This window comes from Nicotiana tomentosiformis, chromosome 1 (genome assembly GCF_000390325.3).
Source record: "Nicotiana tomentosiformis chromosome 1, ASM39032v3, whole genome shotgun sequence".
NCBI lineage: Eukaryota > Viridiplantae > Streptophyta > Magnoliopsida > Solanales > Solanaceae > Nicotiana > Nicotiana tomentosiformis.
Genome location: NC_090812.1, coordinates 57868461 through 57888517, shown reverse-complemented (window position 1 = coordinate 57888517; position 20057 = coordinate 57868461). Strand labels below are relative to the sequence as shown.

The window sequence follows — 20057 nt, the reverse complement described above, 5'->3', positions numbered from 1 at the left end:
CAAAGCTTTCTTGAGCTTTTGGAAGCTCTCCCCACATTCCTCGGTCCACCTGAACGGAGCACCCTTCTAGGTCAATTTGGTCATAGATGCAGCAATAGAAGAGAAACCCTTTACAAATCGGCGATAATACCCAGCCAAACCAAGGAAACTCTGGATTTCCGTAACTGGGAGTCTGGACCAATTCTTCACTGCTTCGATCTTCTTTGGATCTACCTTTATCCCCTCGCACGAAACTATATGACCCAAAAATCTCACTGAATCAAGCTAGAATTCACACTTTGAAAATTTTGCATATAACTTCCTTTCTTTCAAAATCTGAAGCACAGTCCTCAGGTGTTGTTCATGATCTTCCCGACTCTGGGAATACACCAGAATGTCGTCAATAAATACAATGACGAAGGAATCAAGATAGGTTTGAAATACACTATTCATTAAGTGCATAAATGCTGTTGGGGCATTGGTCAGCCCAAAAGACATCACAAGGAACTCGTAATGACCGTACCGAGTCCTGAAAGCAGTCTTCGGAATATCTGGCTCCCGAATCTTCAACTGATGATAGCCTGAACGCAAGTCAATTTTAGAGAATACCTTGGCACCCTGAAGCTGATCAAATAAGTCATCAATATGTGGCAATGGATACCTGTTCTTCACTGTAACCTTGTTCAACTGGCGATAATTAATACACATCCGCATAGAACCATCCTTCTTCTTTACAAATAAGATAGGAACACCCCACAGCGATACACTAGGCCGAATGAAACCCTTATCAAGCAATTCCTGTAACTATTCTTTTAATTATTTCAACTCTGCTGGGGCCATACGGTATGGTGAAATAGAAATGGACTGAGTACCCGGTAATAGATCAATACCAAAATCAATATCCCTGTCGGGTGGCATACCCGGAAGATCTACTAGAAATACATCAGGAAAATCCCTTACTGCAGGAACTAACTCTACAGTAGGAGTATCAATACTAACATCTCTCACATAGGCCAGATACGCATCACATCCCTTCTCAACCATTCGTTGAGCTTTAAGAAATGAAACAACCCTGCTAGGAACATGATCTGAGGTACCTCTCCACTCTAGCTGTGGTAGACCCGGTATAGCTAATGTCACCGTCTTGGCGTAATAATCAAGAATAGCGTGATAGGGAAACAACCAGTCCATGCCCAAAATAATATCATAGTCCACCATACTGAGCAATAATAAATCAGCTCTGGTCTCAAAACCACTGATAACTATTAAACACGACCGATACACACGGTCCACAATAATGGATTCACCCACGGGTGTAGATACATAAACAGAAGAACTCAAGTAATCATGTGATACGCACAAATACGGGGAAAAATAAGATGACACATAAGAATAAGTGGAGCCTGGATCAAATAAAACTGATGCATCTCTATGACAGACCGGAATAATACCTGTGATAATAGAATCGGATGCAACGACATCTATCCTAGCAGAAAGGGCATAATATCTGGCCTGGCCTCCCCCTCTAGGGCGACCTCTACCTGCCTGACCTCCACCTCTAGCTGGTTGTGCAGGTGGAGTGGCAACTGGTGTAGTAATCATGGCCTGAGAAGCCTGAGGACCCTGTGGAATAGGTGGAGCCTGAGATATCTGTGGAGGTGCACCCCTCCTAATTATGGGGCAATCCCTCATGATATGACGAGTGTCACCACACTCAAAACAAGCCCTCAGAGGACGTGGCTGTTGAGACTAGCTCGGGCCTGATCGACTTGACTGTCCGTTGAAAGTACCCCGTATAGGAGGTACAGCAGACACTGGTGGTGCATAATATGGAACCTGTGGTCTAGGAGTAGTCGAAATACCACTGGAAGATGGAAGTGCTGAATGAATAGGATAGCTCACATAACCTCTACCATGACGGGCTCCAACTGGGGCACGAGAATTATTATATGTTCCAGAATCTCGGGGTCTCTTCGCTTCCCTCTCCCGAGTCCGTATACCTTCCAATCTTCTAGAAATTGACACCACCTGTTGGTATGTGATGTCCATCTCTATCTCTCGGGCCATACTGTATCTGATACTAGGGTGAAGACCCTCAATAAATCTGCGAACCCGCTCTCGAACAGTAGCAACTAAGGCTGGTGCATGCCTAGACAAATCATCGAATCGGACCGCATACTGTGACACAATCATAGAACCCTGGCGCAACTGCTCAAACTCTGCGTGCCATGCATCCCTAAGACTCTGAGGAACATACTCCTTTAAGAACATATCCTAAAATTGAGTCCAAGTGAGTGAAGATGCCTTAGCGGGATTATCCAACTCATATGCCCGCCACCACTGGTAAGCTGCTCCTCTAAACTGGAATGCAGTGAAAGAAACCCCACTGGAATCCACAATACCCATAGTACGAAGGATACAGTGACATTCCTCCAGATAACCCTGAGCATCCTCTCAAGCTAAACCGCTGAAAGTGGGAGGGTGGTACTTCTTATACCTCTCGAGCCTGAGCTGCTCCCCCTCTGAAACTGCTGTCCTAATATCAAGCCGAACTGGGATAACTGGTTGCACTGGTATAACCTCTGGGGCATAGTCAACTTGGGCACGTGGCTTTGGAGTACGGGCGGCGGGAGTCTGCGCTCCTCCCCCCGCCTGAGATGTGACAGGAGCAAGTGGAATTAATCCTGCCTAAGCTAAAATGCCAAACATGCTCAAAAACTAGGCAAGAGTCTCCTGAAGTGTAGGAGTAGTAACAGGCGTCTCAGGTGCCTGCTCTCTAACTGGAGCTACTGGTGGCTCTAGTGCAGCAGTTCGTGCAGGTGCTCTGGCTGCACCACGTGGTCTTCCTTGGCCTCTGTCCCGACCTCTTGCGGCTCTAATAGGGGGCGCGGGTGTTCGATCATCAGATCCAGTCGTGCGTGTCCTCACCATCTGTGAGAGAATAGAAAGACAATTGTTTAAAATTTTGAAGTCAACAAATACGCACGATAAGGAATCAAAGAAGTGAATATTTCCTAACAGTTCCATAGCCTCTCAAAGATAGGTACATACGTCTCCGTACCGATCCGCAAGACTCTACTAAACCTGCTTGTGACTCATAACACCAATGAACCTAGTGCTCTGATACCAACTTGTCACGACCCCAAATTCCCTCCGTAGGATGTCGTGATGGCACCTAGTCTCTAAGACTAGGTAAGCCTATCAATGCGGAATAATAATAATATCTGAAATAGATAAACTATAATTCAAACAATTTCAACTCCCAAAACCCAGTAGAAATAAATCACAAGTTTCTAAGAATTTATTATCAATGTCTCTATAAGTCAAGGTCTAAATAAAATATAAGGAAGCAACATAAAATGATAGAAGGGGACTCCGGAGTCTGCGGACGCTGGCAGATATACCTTGAAGTCTCTGTGCGCAGGTAACTCACTGACGTCTAGGCTGGTAAAATATACCTGGATCTGCACAAAAAGATGTGCAGAAGTATAGTATGAGTACACCACAGCGGTACCCAGTAAGTGCCAAGCCTAACCTCGGTAGAGTAGTTACGAGGTCAGGTGAGGCCCTACTGGAATATAATAATGGCATGGTAAAATGTTTATCAATATAGTAAAATAAAATGACATTGGAAATGAATCAAATAGTATGTCATATTTAATGACACCAAATAATTGCAAATAATATCTCGTGGAATCAAAACAGATTTTTCTTCAACTTTATGATAATCACAATAATTAATCGAAAGCAACTATGGCCATAAATCAATATCAACAAGGGCACTACCGAGGTACCGCCTCGTAGTCCCAAATTATAAATAATTTCACAATATCTCATTTCCTTATACCACCGTGGGAGCCTTCGCAATTTATTTAAAGAAAGCATTTTTTTCCCGAAATAGCATTCTGCATTTTAGCCACCCTTATCACACCGCATGACTTCTAGTAGTCACCTCTACTAGCCACGCGTATCAAGCCACCATTATCTCACCGCATGCGTTTCAACAACCAAACATTATACCACCGCATGCGTATCAATATCACAATATATCACAATTTGTACCTCACGTGCCCAATATTTCAATTTTCCACAAAACAAATCAACAACAATATTTTTCAATAATATAGAGCTCACAGCTCATGCCAGAATAATCCAAAAAAAAAAAATCTTACGAAAATATTCAAGAATAAATAATTCAGGAAAATAATATTTCAAATTTTTAATACGTTGCTTCAATATCAAATTTAAAAATGTCAAATACTTCATATTAATAATATTTAATTTAAAGAAAATCAAACTTCAAATAATGCACAGTATAAAAGAAACCAAGTTTCAATTAAACAGGTAAAATAATTAGCAGGAAAAAGATAAACAAATCTAAAATATATATTACAGATCAATGATGAAGAATATAACAAGATAAAATAATTTAATAATTGCGCAACAATGATCTACACAATTTAAAAATATAATCTTTCACATTTAGCCCGTGTACATACTCGTCACCTCGTGTACACGACTTTCAACACATTTCAATAATCACATTAATATCAATTCTAGGAAAAATTTCCCCACACAAGGTTAGAGAAGTCACTTACCTCGAGTATTATGCTTTTTCCTCGATTTTCTGACTCCGATCGACTCGTATCTAGTCATAATTAATTCGATACAGTCAATAAAAATTATAGAATTAATTCTATACGAAAATACTATATTTTTTTTCAATAAAAATCCGAAATTAACTCAAAAATGGCCCGTAGGGCCCATGTCTCGAAATCCGGAAAAAGTTACGAAATATGAACGCCCATTCAACCACGAGTCTAACCATACCAAAATGACCAAATTCCAATAACGATTCGACCCTCAAATCCACAAATCTATCCAAGAGGGTTTTCAAAATTTTCCAACTTAAATCACCAATTAAATGTTAAAAACATTGATGGATTCGGGTAATCTAACCAAGATTGAGTTAAGAACACTTACCCAAATGTTTTTCCTTGAAGATATATCAAATATCGCCTCTGCTCAAGCTCCAAGTTATTAAAAACGGCGAATGAGATGAAACCCCCCTGTTTTTATAACTTACGGATCTGTCAAGGTTGACCTCGATCGTGTAGTCCGATCCTGGACCTCGATCATCAGAGTCCGATCCTGGACCTCGATCATGGGAGTCCGATCATGGGGAGTCCAATCATGGCCCTCGACCCTGGGGCTCGATCACAGCCGTCGATCCTGTCTATCGATCATGGCTTCGATCCTTATAGCCTTCAATCACTGGCCTTGGTCATAACCCTCGATCCTGAGCCTTCGATTAGTGGCCTTCGATCATGGATGTCGAGCCTCCCTTCGATCCTCGGCTCGATTTCTGGGGCTCGATTGCACAGCAGAAGAGAATTTGCAGCAGCTGTTTAAGTCCCATTTTTGATCCGTTAACCATCCGAAACTCATCCGAGGCCCTCGAGACCTCAACCCAACACACCAACAAGTCCTAAAATATCATACGAACTTATTTGAAACCTCAAATCACATCAAACAACGCTAAAATCACGAATCACACATAGATTCAAGCCTAATGAACTTTGAAGCTTTCAATTTCTACAAACAACACCGGAACCTATCAAATCAAGTCCGATTGACCTCAAATTTTGCACGCAAGTCATAAATGACATAACGGAGCTATAAAAACTTTCAGAATTAGATTTTGACCCCGAGATCAAAAAGTCAACCCCTCGGTCAAACTTTCCAAAAATTCAACTTTTGGCATTTCAAGCCTAATTTCACTACGGACTTTCAAATAAAATTTCGATCACGCTCCTAAGTCCAAAATCACCATACATAGCTGTTGGAATCTCAAAATTTTATTCCGGGGTCATTTGCACATAATTCGACATCCGGTCACTATTTGAACTTAAACTTTAAATTTTTCTTTAAATACCATATCTCGGGCTAGGGACCTCGGAATTTAATTCCGGGCATACGCCCAACTCCCAATTCACGATACGGACCTACCGGAACTGTCAAAATACTGATCCGAGTCCGTTTGAATAAAATATTGACCAAAGTCAACTTAGTTGTGTTTTAAGAATCTAATTCACATTTTAATCCATTTTTCACCTGAAAACTTTCCGAAATTTTTTTTACGGACTGCACACGCAATTCGAGTAATGATAAATAATGCTTAGATCACATAATTAATTATTAAATTTAAAGATGACATTTTTAGGTCATCACAACTTTATGGAATTGAAATTCGGATAGGCTCAAAAAATAATATGGAAATGCGATTTTTAATCTCAAAATTTTTAATTCCATGCCCGTCTCCATGCTAGTAAATGATTTGACCCGTTCTTGCAATATTTACTGCACATCCAATGAATGTCTCAGAAAATAATGAGTTCTCCCTTTGAGCTGTGTTTATCAGGAGTTTCCATGTCTCCTTTACACGAAGTCTTATGTGTTCTCTTGCCTCTTCTTCTGAAGCTCCCTTTTCGTTCATGTAACACTGAATTAACTTGGGAACGTCATCCCTCATCAATTCTTCCTGAATTAATTATAGAAAATAGATAAATTAAATGAATCGAGACATATAGAATTTGTCATCTATTTATTATATTTATTTTGAAGGCCAAACAATTTCAGCGTTGTACGAGATTCATATGTATACTTTTGCCCTTGAAAATATCACGGGTTAGATAATTTTCGGATTGGTAATTGAAAAATAGCAGTGTTCATAAAAGTGATTGAAAATTAGCCACTATTTTACTGAAACACAGAAAGCTTCAGCATAATATGCTGGATTATGGATCTCCTCCGTATAAACTTTAGCATATTATGTTGGAACTCCAGCACACAAAAAGTTCCAGCATAATATCATGGATTATGGAGCTCCTGCATATTCTAACATATTATGTTGGAACTCTAGCACATTATGTTGGAATCTGATATGTAAAAAAATTCGAACTCCAGCATATTATGCTGGAATTCTTTCGGACTTTTAAGAGTATTTTTGTTCAGATTTTATCTTTACATGAAAAAGTGACTAAATTTCTATTACTTTTGAAACTGTGCCTATTTTCCAATTATCAGTTATAAATTTGGCTATTTCTGATTTGTTTTCCTTTTGCCCCCCAAAAGGCAAATAAGGGCTCTTTTGCTAAAGGTACACTCGATTTTGAAAATTATTAAAATGGGTCTTTACACTAATATCCGGCCATATTCATTGTTTATTTTTTTTGAAGACATATATATCAATTATACATTGATTATACATAATTATACATATATAATGCATAAATTATGCATACTGTATTATACTTTACCTGCTATTTTTAGTATAAATAATTGGATGGACGGCTAGTTAGGTTAATTCTTCAAATATAAAGTTTATAAATTAGAAATCTCCTCTTCAATCACAGTGTCTCCATTGAAATATATCATAAAGTAATGTCAATTCAGGAGTCAAATATAAGTAAGTTTTATCTGAGAAAGGTATAAAATCATACCGATGATGTCCCCAAATCATTGGCGAAACGAAAAATTATAGCAGACCAGCGAATTATGCCAGGATATTTGCTTAAGGATTCAAATGCCTCTTTGGGAACTGGATTGGTAACAAGGGGAAATGCATGGACTAAAACCATAGGAACTGCAACTGAGATCCATGCATTATCCATGTATTCTTCCAGAGTTGGCGTATATCCATTGTAGTACCACCTTGCTTCTTGTAGGTAAGATTTGCACAAACCTGCCCACTAATTAATAACTTGTCTCAAATAAAAGATGTAGCATGAGTTTAATAGGTTCAACTAAATCTATCATTTTTGACATAAAACATAAATATAAATGTGAAATTTCAACGAACATCAAATTCTAATGAACCCATAATTTTAAAAAAAATGCAAGTGGTTCAGAAAACGAGAAGGAGAATGAAGAAATTAGAATAACTCTTAAGTAGAATGAATCTTACAGATTTTATAAGGTAGGGTAGAACGTTGATCCCTTGCTCATTCAGAACCTCATAAGCTATTTCATTGGTAGTATTGAAGAGCTCAACATAACATACTTTCGTATAGTCTGGAAGTTGTTCCATTGCTTTTGCAATCTCCCATCTGAATTTATATTTAATTAGAAAATCAGTAACGGAGCAATTTCTCCAATTTCCTTTGTAAAAGTCATAATTAAAGGACAGGCACCTGTCTTTCGTTAAACCGTTCTAGACAGCGAAGCAATTAATTAATTAGTATAGTTAACCAATGAGCAAATGAATATATCAAATTTACTGTTTCCCTAAAGTTTACCTTTCAATAGCATTAGTGAAGACTTCCAACTCATCAGGTGTGCCATAAACATCATAAATATCATCTATGACTGCAACAAAAGCAATGACTTTTGTCAACGCTGAGGCTCAAATATTATCCCCGCTGCAATAAACAAAGCCTCCATCAGTCTATCCCTTGAAAATGGCAACTTTTCTGCAAGGCGTGTGCTCTTCCACCATCTTTACATGAAAACTAACGTTGTATGAGAGAAATTATCAGGCATATTAATTTTTAAATAATCGGGTTTAAACCTATATAGTATAATAAATCTTTAACTACCAAAGTAATTATTGGATCGAATATATTTCATATATTCTTAGATAAATATTCAAGGTATTAGAGAGTATCTCAACTCCTCCAAATTAAACCTTTTTTTTAATCCACTTTCTAGTATCCGCATTAGGCCCGGCTAAATTTAGATTAGTGCCGGAACATCCCACATTAACGGATAAAACACTAACCAGAGGCATTTGTGAAAATAATAATTAAAACATATTCTTAGCCCTTGGAAAGAGAAATAACATCAAAATATAAGTAATAAAATGTATTGTAGAAATTAAAAAAAGGACTTCCCTTTATTTCAGATGGACTTAATATAATTCAAGGGGAGGTGCCTTGGTTCATGTTATTTGCAAACGATATAGTTCTGATTGATGAGACGCGAGGTGGTATTAACGAGAGGCTGGAGGTCTAGAGGCATACCCTTGAGTCTAAAGGTTTCAAGTTGAGCAGGACCAAGACAAAATACTTTGAGTGCAAGTTCAGCGGTGTTACCCAGGAAGCGGTCGGGGATGTGACGCTTAATACGCAACTCATTCCTAAGAGGGAGAGTTTTAAGTATCTTGGTCTGTTATTACCACATATCATGTATTATTTTTACTTGCCATCAGTACTCCCTTAGTTTATTATCACGACATATCTTATATTGTTATTACTTGCTACCAGTACTCCTGTCATCTTCTCTTTTGCATTCTTGGATTTAGTTTTCTAAATATATATCTTGTATGATTATTATTTGCTATCAGTACTTCTTCCATATTTTCTTAGCCGATGGTCTATCGGAAACAGTCTCTCTGTCCTTCCAGGGTAGGAGTAAGGTCTGTACATCCTACCCTCCCCAGACCCCACTTGTGAGATTACATTGGATTGTTGTTGTTGTTAATATAAGTTTCACCATCTAGATTTCATACATTCTCACCTGCGTTTTTCTTCTGTATAACTATTTTTCTTGTTTTGACCTTGCAGATAATTTGAAAATAATATTTTTATTTTTCAAGAAAATAAGGTTTAATTCATTAAAAATAATACTAAGATATGGTGCGAATCATAGAAGAGGACATACCTTAGCAAAATGAGAACAACTCTCATAAATATATAAAGATTAGTCACTTGGTGCAAAATGAGAACAACTCTCATAAATATATAAAGATTAGTCACTTAAAAGATATATATCTAGTCACCTTGACAGGATTTTCAAATCTTCTTGATGTGTTGCTTGAACAATGTCGAAGTCCAACTTGGCCAGCTCGAGCAGAAGAGGATTAGCATTTGAAATATTCTCATAAATGTTAAGGTACCAACTTGTCTCAACTCTCAATATCATCCAATACAAAGGAAGTTCAGTGCATGGCCCACTAATGCGACTGTCGGATTGTCTTGATTACTCCTATTATATTTATTCTTGAGATAATAATTCTGTAGATGTGACATTTCGAATCTATTTGCACACTCTAGAAAATTGCTTTTAGTTTCGACATAGAGGAATGAAGCTTCGTATAATTGTAATAATTCTTTTGTATTTTTACAGAGATTCTGCTTGAGGTTACCCTGCTCATCCTTGAAATCGTACAGTATATCTAAAACACAAGGAAGAAATTAAATAAAATGACCAAATATCAGATGCATGAAAGAAGAAGGAAATTGGTTTGGCAAAAACATTACCTTGAGAGATATGAAAACCATGTTCTCTCAAGAGTCTAAATTTCAGAGCTGTGGCGTATAATGAATCTCTTGTGGCTGAAGTGTGCTGGTTTATGTTGCACAAAATTTGCATGATTTCATGCTTAAAGTGGTAACTAACTCCAAGCCTTTGTAATTTATCAATCAGCTCCAACTTCTCTAACTCTTGTGATCCCTCGGCCATTATCGATCATCTTCTTCATTTCCTCCTTCAGTTCGTTAAAACGCTTCCTATACTTCTCTCCCTACGCAACACATTTACAATTGATGATCAGCTACGTAATCTTTTGAATGATATTACAACGAATTAATTATGCATATAATTATATTGAATAACATGAATATGTGCTAAACAAATTATTTTACCGCATAATCATTGTGTATGGACTGAATATACTCAAAATCCCACATAGTACGTAGGTTGGTAATTCCCTGAACGTCTTGTGAGATTTTGATCTGAAGATGAAATAGCAGAGTACTGATTAGGTGATGGTTCAGTTTTGGTAGAGAGGCAGCTGGCTTTTGGCTTTCCTCGGCTGAAAGAGGAAATTAAAAAAGTAGATGACGGAGGTCTTTTGGAGGTGGCCATGTGTAGCATCCATACGAATTGGTACATATTGCCACGTCCATTTTATTGATTCACTTCAATGTGTGGAGAGAATATATTTTTAGCTTAATGTTATCTAAATATATAGATTCATCTTTATAACAGGGAAAAAACTTACACATGCTTTTTGTGTGTCTCTTTATTTTGACACAGCAAATAGATATATAGAACTAAAAATAATAGTAAGTGGACGAATTAGGAAGTCTATGTCTTTATAATTAGCATGGTACTATAAAAATAAACCTACCCTCTGAGTTTTCTTTCCACATGGAAATCATTTCCCAATCCAAAATATATGTCAAATCCCTCAAATATATTTGACCTGTCTTTATCTTTTGGAAATTTTAGGAACACTTAATTGGTCTGTGATGCTTTTTCTTGGACTGTCAAGGCTGGCCAGGAAAATAAGAACTTCCTAGTTCCCTTACTCCCTCTATTTCAATTTATTGCATTATTTGACTCGAAAGATATTTAAAATAATGAAAAACTATTGAAACTTATAATTTTAAGTATGTTATCGTCTTTGTGTTGCTATAAAAATTTCTTCGAGTCCATTACTTAAATGGTCACTCAATTATACGAAATTTTCTAGTATTCATCTTTCTTTCGTTTGTAATAGAAAAATTACTTAACTATGTTTATAACACTTAGAAGGTCACTCAACCAAATTTCTTAAACTTTTCATTGTTAAATACATATTTTACCCTTTAAATTATTAACTTTTATTTTCTTCTTTTTTTAACTTTTTAAATATTATAATTTTTTTCTCTCTTTAATCTACATTATGGACTTACCTATAGAATAACTTTTTTATTTGTATAATAAATAATAAAAAAATTAGTTTTTTAGAATATATAATATCAAAATAATAATATAATTGAGCATAATACTCAAGAATATATAATGTATTAATATAAAATACCTTTAATTTAAATAGTTAGTTTTTATATTACGTGCATGGAATATCTATTTTAAAACTTTTATTTAACTATGAGTGTTATACGCATAATTAAATGACTTTGTTGTTACCAACGATAAAAAAATGATTTTAGTAGATAATTTTGGATAGTTGAGTGACCATTTGAGTAATGAACTCAATTTCTTCTTAAGATTATATATATAGACGTGTCATTATTTTCAACACAAATTGATGATAAAATAATGCCAAACGAAGGAGTGAAACGGAGGAAGTACGAATAATTCGTGAAGGATATCTATTCGAAAATCTTGTCCGACAACGACTTGACGATAAGTATGCTTCATACATATTAAATCGTACTATTTGCAGTAACGTAATTAGGGGTGTAAGTAGGTCGAGTTGGTTCGCAATTTTCAATTATCAAATCAAACAATGGTGTCGGATTTTTAAATTTATAAACTAAACCAACAAAATCGGGTTTTTCAATCTCGGTTTTTCTTGGATTTTTCGGGGGGTTTCGGTTTTTTCGGGTTTTCGAGTTTTTTCCGATAAAGTCTTCATAGCATAAAATATGTAACTTGTGCTCCAAATATTTCTTAAGCCATAGTAAAATACAATTATATAATGTGTTTTCCAAGAAACTAACACAATAATATGAGATAAGTCATAGCATTATACTAAAATATTCAATAACAAAGATAAAATAACAAAATTACATAAAACAAATATTGCTAATTAATAAGCCATAATAAAAATTATCATAATCTAAAAATATTATATAGGTCATGCTAAAATAAGTATAGCTAATAAGTACTAATATTAATTATATAACTAACCACTAAAGAAAAAGATAAATTAAGTTACGCATTTTCATTATAAACAATGTAAAATTAAAATAATTATCCAACACTTTCGTCATTCCTAGTACTGAATTGAATTCTTTTGTTAGCATTAGTATTGATTTGAACTTTGTTTGAGTTACTATATTTATGGGCTATAAAATTTATTTACCATTCAAGAATATTAAGTCTAAACTTGAAATAATACGTTAAAAGATAAAACTGTGAAAAAGTTTAAGAAATATTTATAAATTACATTACAATAAATATTTATATGTATAAAATATTTTTAAAAATTATATAAATATATTATCGGGTTGGTTTGGTTTCGATTTGACTTTTTTAGTTAAAACTAAACCAAACCAATTATGGTTGGGTTTTATTTTCCAATACCAAATCACATCGAATTTTTTTTTTTGGTTTAACTAGGATTATCAATTTGGTGCGGTTTATCGATATTCTCCGTACACCCTAGAAGCAATTATCATCCTACAGCAGATGCCCAAGCTACTACTGTTGAGGCCGGCCTATCCATAGATATTTCTTGCACAAGATTTTCCAATTTTCCATGTTCAATCAAAGGTTTAGACTGATCAGAAAAGTCCAACTTCATTTACCAATTCACCCTCTAAATTGCAAATCTTGATGTCTAAGTGTTATTCTCGCTAGTACTAATCAATCACTAACCATTCTTTACAGTAAATTAAAAAACTAGCGAAACATTTCTGTTGAGGGAAAAAGAAAGACTCGAGCTCGCATTATAATTCCTTTTATATATACCATGATCTAAAACATAGTTTAATAATATCTCAATATAGAACAAGTACGAAGTGGTAAATTAAGGGACATACTTCATATATTAGAATTGAAAGATTATTTCTCAATTTATTGTATCTTGTATCAAACTTCTTTTGTTAAAATACCCCGCAAAAAAAAAAACGTAGGAGGGAGAAAAAACCTAACACAATGCCCTTCTCTTCCAAGCAAATTAAGTACCATTACCTATCGACACTAGTTTGTGTTGGCTGCATGCAGCTTAATTTATTTGCCCGATATAGATGGTCGCTTAATTTTGGATAATTGGACATCAAAGTTATTTATGTTTTTTTTTATTATTTAAAAGTTACTTTACTTTATCAAATTATCTTCAATGGTCATCTATCTCTTTTTTTTTCTTTTTTTTTGGTCTTATGAATATCACTTTACTTTAACTAATTAGCTTTAATGGTGATATTCACGGAATTTTATATTTTCCAGTAATTTAATGACGTGGCAAATTTATTTTAAGAAAAAATAGCTAAAACACTAATTAAGAACCGGGACCAAATTAGAATTCAACCTAACCCTAAACTGACCCAATACCTAACCCCACTTATTCCTTCTCATTCTGAAAAATGTTCAAGCACTCATAATGTTGTTCATTGTTGTCCGCACATTTCGTTCATTGACTTACAACCTTTCATATCTTAGTACGATTTTTTTCCAAGTTTAACACTATTCATATTGATTAATAGCTCACAAACAAAACTAAAATATTAATGCCTAGGTATCTTGAGAACTTTTTTTTTTGGAACCCCCAGTAAAACCCGCAGTTGTTATAGTCTCTGCCACAACCTCTATCCTTCGGGTGAGCACTCTGTGCACGCTGGCTAAACCCTCCAATGTATAATAGCCTGCAAACCACACAAGGAATGTAAACTGTACTAGGCATACAGGCTCGACCCATAAGGCATTGAGGGGGATCGATCTCATGTTATCTGTATGGATGACCGCCCTCCAAACCTACTTGGCCATCCCCGAAGGGACATCTTGAGAAGTTTATCACTTGACATAGAATAGTAAATGAAAATATGAGTGTTTGTGCATTTTTAATAAATAAAAAATGGATAGGTCCGGTCAGGTATTAAATCGATTTACGGTTGAGTAGGGTTCTAAATTGGTCCAAGTTTTTAATTACGTATTTTTCTCCCTCCTTTCTAATTTATGTGATGGTGTTTGACTGAGCACCAAGTTTAAGAAAGAAATTAAGACTTTCGAAACTTGTGGTCTAAAATGAGCCATAAATATTATTTTTTTTGGAACTGAATAAAAAAAATATCACATAAATCGGAAAGATGACCATTGAAGCTAATTAGGTAAAGTAAAGCGACTTTTGTAAGACCCAAAAAAAAAATATTGAAGCTTAATCAGGTAAAATTAAAGTGATTTTTGGAAGGAAAAAAAAAATAGATAGATGACTTTGATAGCCAATTATCTAAAATTAAGTAATCATCTGAACAATCAACTCTAATTGTTTATGATGGGGAAAATCACCCTAGATGAGATTCTCCTTTGTAAGATGCAATTCGCAGCGATTGCCAAGCTTTTACAGACTTCGAGTATTATATACTCCAAATAAATAAGGGGTATTATCACTTTTAGCACGCGCCATAAATTATTTATATTTAGTAGCCGAAAAAGTATATAAAATTTATATAATTTTTGTATATAACAAACAAAATGTATATATATACAAAAAATAAATTCAACTATTATTTTGAGAGCAGCTGTTCAATGTCATTTTTCAAATAAATAAGGGAGTATGCTGTTTGAGAGACTTCCAAATAAATCTTGAACTAATTAATTGAAAGAGGGGCGAATGAAAATTTGCTTAGTATAGAGAAGAAACTTTTCTATTTTTTGGTTGGGAGATGTCAAATGTTAATGTAGCCATTAAGGGAGAGCACTTAGGGAGACAGAAGGCAAATCAATTTCTTGGGGTTCTTTGCTAGATGAACAGGAATTGGTTGGATTTTGCCAATAAGGCTTTTTTAAGGCCACTCCTTAAATTTAGATACCTCTCCATTCGCTTAGTGGTTAAATTTGTCTTTAGAAGAAGTTGGATTTTCTTCTTCTTTTTGCACACAATGTAACCCTATGACTAACTGGGACAAAATTTAAATAAATTAAGAAAAAGGCCATTTGTGCGAATGCCTCGAAATGCAGGGAAAGTTATATCTGTATTATTCCAATGAATCATGTGGCAAATGCAAGCCATTCTCAGGGATGCTATTTAGAGATTAATCAATATTTATTTTATCCTGAAATTTAAAACTAAAAATCATAACTTCAGGATAATTCAGGGTATTTTATCCTGAAAAATAATACTGAAATACTGAAATTGAGGACGCACCGACTAATTTCTAAATAGCAGCCCTTTAAGTAGCTACCTGGTGTCATTTCTTCATGAAATCATTACTTATCAATGAACCGACAATATAACGGGCTTTATTGTGGTATCGTCGTTTGAGTTTGAGTTAATGGGCCTCTAAAAGTCACTAGCTCCGTACTTTCTCTATCTAATTTGTTCAAGTTTGAGCAAACTTCATTTATGGCCAGTCACTAGAAACTAATATCAGCTGCTAGCCACAAAATTACAGTATGCATTTTATAGCCCAAAACTAATTAAAAGGCTAGCCACCGACCCAACTATCACGGAAACACAGTTCCGTCCTTCATCCAAAAATCTCTCTTCTCCAATTCCAACTCAAGTTCCAAAATAGAAAAATGAAATCTAAGATAAGAAGCAGTAATTTGAGATCTTCAATGCCGTCATATTATACATACCTAAAGCTAGGAGCGTTGGCACAACTCAGGAACTCCAAAATCACTGCTAAATCATGACCAAACGATGCTCAATCTCCAATTGCAATGTGCCATCAAATACCCAATTCAGAACAGACCTCTTAGCACCAACCACAGAGGGCTTAATTCCTTGTTTCAATTTGAAGATCACGAACCACCGTCGCTATATAAATTGTGTCACTTCTTCTGGTTTCTTCTTCTCTTCCTATAACCAAAAAAAAATCAGAAATCCCAAACAAAAAAAAAAACAAAACAAAAAAAAACGAAAAGGGGTAAAGAGCAAAGCAAACCTCGACCATTGATGTTCTTGGATATGGATAGAGGTAGCCGATAAGCTTAAAGAGAGAAAGAGAGAGAGACCGAATTGTTTTTCTCTTTTTAAGTTTTTTTATTTTTGTGAGAGTGTGTGTACTGTTTGGTAAATCATCAGGAAAGTTCAAAAGAGAAGTGGTGAGCATGGGCTACATAGAGATCAACGAGGCACTCACAATTTTCGTCGTCTAAAAAAGCACAACTGGCGTGACTTTTTTATAGATGGCACATGTGACAGACATATACTTTGCTATTTTAGGTGGGTTTTTAGTTTATATGGCTTTAGGATTAATGTAAGTAGTGCAGTTACATTAAATAGGTGCAACGAAGAAATTAATGTACTTAGTAGATTGTATTTACATCAATGAAGTGTTTTGTTTTTCTTTATTTATGCTTATTTTTCTTGCCTGTGAATTAATTTCAGTTTTAATGAGGTAACGTGTTGTTTGACGATTATTTCAATTACATAATTGTGTTTACTAATTGTGTTCAATCACTATATAATATATATACAAAATAGACTGCCATTATACAAAATATATACAAAATAGACTGTCATTATATAAAAAATATATAGAATAGACTGTCACTATACAAAAATATATAAAATAGACTGTCATTGTACAATTTATATGCAATAGGCTGTAACTATACAAAACAATATACAAAATAGACTGTCACTATACAAAATATATACTAAATAGACTGTCACTATACAAAAAATATACAAAATAGACTGTCATTATACAAAATAGACTGTCACTATACAACAAATATATAAAATAGATTGTCCATACACAAAATATATACAAAATAGATATTTCGGACTATTAGATATAATATGTTTGGGCCGGAGGGCCATTTTCTATCAATGGACAAAAATATGTGACACGACCCAAATTCCACATATAGGTCGTGATGGCGCCCAACACTACAGCTAGGCAAGCCAACTAATAAGTCAGTCATACATTGGTTAAACTTTTATTCCAAGAAAATAATAAAAATACCAACTTCTATCAATGTGTGTGCCAAGACCCGGTGTCACAAGTGCATGAGCATCTAGTAGATTATACAAAACTCCAAATAATGTCTGAAATGAAATACACAGAATATAAATATAAGAAGAGACACTGGTAGCTGCAGAACAGCTCAGAAAGGTAGCTCACCACTATGCCTCGGGATGACGTGGGTATGTGATGATAGGTCCCCCACTAGTACTTGTCTCAGATCCTGCACAAAAAGCGCAGCAAGTGTAGTATGAGTACGTAAACAACGTGTACCCAGTAAGTATCTAGCCTAATCTCGAAGTGGTAGAGACGAGATGGCCGACTTTGACACTCACTATGGGTCAATAATAATTGAAATAAAATAAGGATATTCAAATCAGCATGATTTACAGAAATTACAAATAATTTATTTAATCAGCAGAATAATCAAATTCCTTCAAATGTAACAATTCTCAATATATTAATTAAATTCCTTCAATTCAAACAAATTCTAATTTATCAATTAAATCTCATTTACATGAGTAACAATTAATTTCTAAACAAGCAAGAATAATACACTACTAGAAATTCGGCAAAACCGACTAAGGTCGACCGACCAACTTTGGTCGGTCAAAAAACCGACCAAAAAACCGACCAAAGTTGGTCGGTTTTTCAAAATATTTTTCTTTTAAATTTTTTTAATGAAACCGACCAACTTTGTTCGATTTTCTTTGGCGCAAAAATACGGGAAACTATTTTTGAGTCCCGCAAAATTTATATTTCAAGAAACCGACCAACTTTGGTCGGTTTTTCAATTAAAATAAATAAAAATTAATATTAAAAAAACCGACCAAAATTGGTCGGTTAATTCGGCCGGTCATTTAAAAAAACCGACCAACTTTGGTCGGTAATTTTACTTTTTAATAAAACCGACCAACTTTGGTCGGTTATTTTCGTGCGAAAATACAATTAAAGAGTATAAATCAAATAAAAGATAGTCTTAAAACAAAATATACCAATGGTCTAGTGGTAGAATAGTATCTTGCCACAGTACAGACCCCGGTTCGATTCCTAGATGGTGAATCTTTTTATTACACAATTAAAATACCGACCAACTTTGGTCGGAAAAAACCGACCAACTTTGGTCGGTTTTTTTTTTGCAATATTTTTTTTTGAATTTAATTGACCGACCAAAGTTGGTCGGTAATTTCCGACCAACTTTATTCGGTATGCCTTTCCGACCACAAAAATACCGTCCACACGTAAATGGTCGCGTTTTGGTCGGTTTTTGGCCATTACCGACCAACGTTGGTCGGTTTTTACCGAATTTCTAGTAGTGATAATTCATTAAATTTCAAGAATTTTCCAAATATATTACTTAGTTTTACAAGCTGAAATAAATTATTAAAGTATCGTGTAATTATTATTATTATTAAGCACGATTTCTGCCGAGGACGTACTGCCCGATCCAGAGTATCGTGTACACTGCCGAGGGACGTGCGGCGCGATCCATAGATGCATCTATCCTGCCGAAGCGTTCGGCCCGCTCCACAAGAAGGGAGGACATTTTCTTATGTGCCTCCGGAAGGAGAGTATATTCATTATAAGATAGATGAATTTGGGAGGAGAATAATTTCTTTTAACAATTAATTGATTTAAAAGACAATCAAGCCTATGAGATTTTCATCCTTTAATATCTTTATCTAACAATTCACAATATATTCATATAGATATCAATTAATATAAATAAATCAAAGAATACAATTTACACAAGTAAGGCATGCTTTGAGTCCTAAACTACCTGGACTTTAGCATTTAATAGTAGCTACGCACGGACTCTCGTCACCTCGTGCGTACGTAGCCCCTCCCCACAATTAGCAACAATTATTTAATTTTAAACACCTATGAGGTAATTTTCCCCTCACAAGATTAGACAAGAGACTTACCTCGTCTTGCTCCAATTTAATCCACAATTTTGCCTTTTCCACGATTATCCAACTCTGTCTGGCTCGAATCTAGCCAAAATAATTCGATACAATCACTAAAAATTATAGGAAATAAATTCTATAAGGAAATACTACATTTTAAATAAAAATTGCGAAATTTATTAAAAATTCGCCCGCAGGGCACACATCTCGGAATCCGGTGAAAGTTATGAAATCCGACAACCCATTCAATTACGTGTCCAACCATACCAGTTTCACTCAATTCCGACTCTGAATCAATACCGAAATCTCAAAATTTCGTTTCTATGAGATTTCTAAACTTTTCCAAATCTCAAATCTCAAAACACTAATTAAATTGTGAAAAACAATGATACATTTATATATGTAGACCAAATCCGAGTTAGAATCACTTACTCCAATATTTTTCCCTTGAAAATCTGCCAAAAGTCGTCTCTCCTCAAGCTCAAGTTTGTCAAAAATGGCAAATGGGACGAATGCCCTCTTTTTATAAAACTGCCCACCAGCCTTCGGAACTGGTCCTCGAACTAGGCCTCGATCGCGGCATCGA

The 20057-nt window shown here is 35.1% G+C and overlaps 1 pseudogene; it reads right to left on the bottom strand.

Annotated features, from left to right (window-relative positions):
• Nucleotides 1-6157: 6157 nt before the first annotated feature.
• On the bottom strand, nt 6158-11021 carry LOC104097506 ((-)-camphene/tricyclene synthase, chloroplastic-like; annotated as a pseudogene).
• Nucleotides 11022-20057: the final 9036 nt, after the last annotated feature.